Source organism: Procambarus clarkii, chromosome 11, assembly GCF_040958095.1.
Source record: "Procambarus clarkii isolate CNS0578487 chromosome 11, FALCON_Pclarkii_2.0, whole genome shotgun sequence".
Lineage (NCBI taxonomy): Eukaryota > Metazoa > Arthropoda > Malacostraca > Decapoda > Cambaridae > Procambarus > Procambarus clarkii.
In genome coordinates, this window is record NC_091160.1 from 32,261,457 (window position 1) to 32,264,117 (window position 2,661).

Here is a 2,661-nt window from a genome sequence, read left to right on the forward strand (position 1 = left end):
ATCCTGTCCCTCCCTCACCTCTCCCGTCCCTCCCTCACCACTCCCGTCCCTCCCTCACCCCTCCCGTCCCTCCCTCACCCCTCCCGTCCCTCCCTCACCCCTCCCGTCCCTCCCTCCCTGTCCTCACCCCTCCCGTCCCTCCCTCACCTGTCCTCACCCCTCCCGCCCCTCCCTACCCCTCCCTGTCCCTCCCTCACCCCTCCGTCCCTCCCTCACCCCTCCCGTCCCTCCCTCACCCCTCCCGTCCCTCCCTCACCTGTCCTCACCCCTCCCGTCCCTCCCTCACCCCTCCCGTCCCTCCCTCACCTGTCCTCACCCCTCCCGTCCCTCCCTCACCTGTCCTCATCCCTCCCGTCCCCCTCCTCCGTCCCTCCCTCACCTGTCCTCACCCCTCCCGTCCCTCCCTCACCCCTCCCGTCCCTCCCTCACCTGTCATCGCCCCTACCCGCCCCTCCCTCACCCCTTCCCGTCCCTCCCTCACCTGTCCTCACCCCTCCCGTCCCTCCCTCACCTGTCCTCACCCCTCCCGTCCCTCCCTCACCTGTCAGTCTTCCCCCCCCCCCCCTCACACACACACAAGGTTCCTCAAATATCACACCGGTGCTGCTGGGAATTTCTCCAGGAGAGATGCAGCTTCTCCTGTCCACTGTCCACCTCCCTCCCCCCTGTCTCTCTCTCCCCTCCCGTCTCTCTCTCTGTCCCTCCCCTCTCTTCCCCTCTCCTCTCCTCTCCCCCTCCACGGCTCATTTCCCTACTCCTTCTTTGTTGACATCCACCCTATCCCCTTATACTATTATCTCCTCCCTCCCTCCTTCCCTCCCTCCTTCCCTCCCTCCTTCCTTCCCTCCCTCCCTGTCGTCCATTCCCCTCCTATCCCCTCCTGCGCCCTTCCATATTTAAGAAGGCTTGGCGTCTCATTGCTCCCGTTTCTTGTTTTTTAACTGTCCCTTGTCCTCACCCGTCTCCCTCAACCCGTCTCTCCCCTTCCTTCACTACTCACCTCTCCCCTCTCCTGGGTGGTCTTTGCCCTCTCTTGGCACACTGTGCCATGTTGTGTTGTCCCCTCTCCCTAGACGCTCTCCCCTCTCCCTAGACGCTCTCCCCTCTCCCTCTTCTCCCCTCCCCTCTTCTCCCCTTCCCCTTCTTCTCCCTCTCCCTCTTCTCGCCTCTCCCTCTCCTTCTCCCTTACATGCACTCCTTTCCCATTCTCTTTAACTCTCTCTGCCTCTCTTCCAGAGTGGCACTTCTGTCATGTGTGTACCTATTCCCCCTCCCCCCCTCTCTCCCTCCTCTCTCTCTCTCTCTCTCCGTCTCTCTCTCTCTCTCTCTCTCTCTCTCTCTCTCTCTCTCTCTCTCTCTCTCTCTCTCTCTCTCTCTCTCTCTCATAGGTAAATAGGTACCTGAGGAGGGAGAAGAGATACTGTAGGTCAGTACAATAAGACAACTGGCAGTAAGAAAGGCGGGGTCCAAGAGCTAACAGTTCTATCATGCAGACACTTACTAAATACAAATCTATATAAATACAAATGGAAATGTGCGTTTGTTCAAAATCGCTTTATCTCGGAAAGTTCTTCATCAGTTGCTTTGAAATTTTGCCACAAACGTTCCATTCGCCTACCAGCGTGTTTTTATATACCTGCTATATAGATGCCACACCTGTGACAGGTCAAAACATACTTCTTTTGAAAAACAGCGCCATCTCTTGCACGTAAAATCAACACACGCTATACTAAATATGTCAATGTTTTTTTCGATTGCATTGATAAATTGAATTTTCATAGATTTCGATTTATTTTCATTTTAGATTTAATTATTGGTGTAAACATTGTGTTGGAATTGTGCTGTGTTGTTTACCATATCGTTCATTTTGTAAGTATAGTCTAGTTTTTATTTTTCATATTTTTTCATTTCATTTTTTTAACTGTTCTTATTTTCTTGTGATGGGAACATCAGATCATTTTGGGAATTGATCGGACGGGGGAAGTGGGGGATGGTGGGGGGGGGGGGGGCGGGGGAGTGGGGGGATGGTGGGGAGGACGAGGGACGGGGAGTGGGGGATGGGTGGGGAGACGAGGGAGTGGGGGATGGTGTGGGGGACGAGGGAGTGGGGGATGGTGGGGGGGACGAGGGAGTGGGGGATGGTGGGGGGGACGAGGGAGTGGGGGATGGTGGGGGGGACGAGGGAGTGGGGGATGGTGGGGGGGACGAGGGGACGGGGAGGGGGGCCCAGCAACGCGTAGCCGGGTACAACTAGCAGTAAATAAATACACAGAAAATGTACATGCAAGCATGGACACACACACATACACACACACATACCTACACACACAGACACACACATACATACATACATACATACATACATACATACATACATACATACATACATACATACATACATACATACATACATAGTCCATACATACATACATACATACATACATACATACAGCAACAGCAGCAGCAACATACATACATACATACATATATCCATACATACATACATACATACATACATACATACATACATAATATATCCATACACATACATACATACATACATACATACATACATACATACATCATACATACATACATACATATATCCATACATACATACATACATACATACATATATCCATACATACATACACACACACA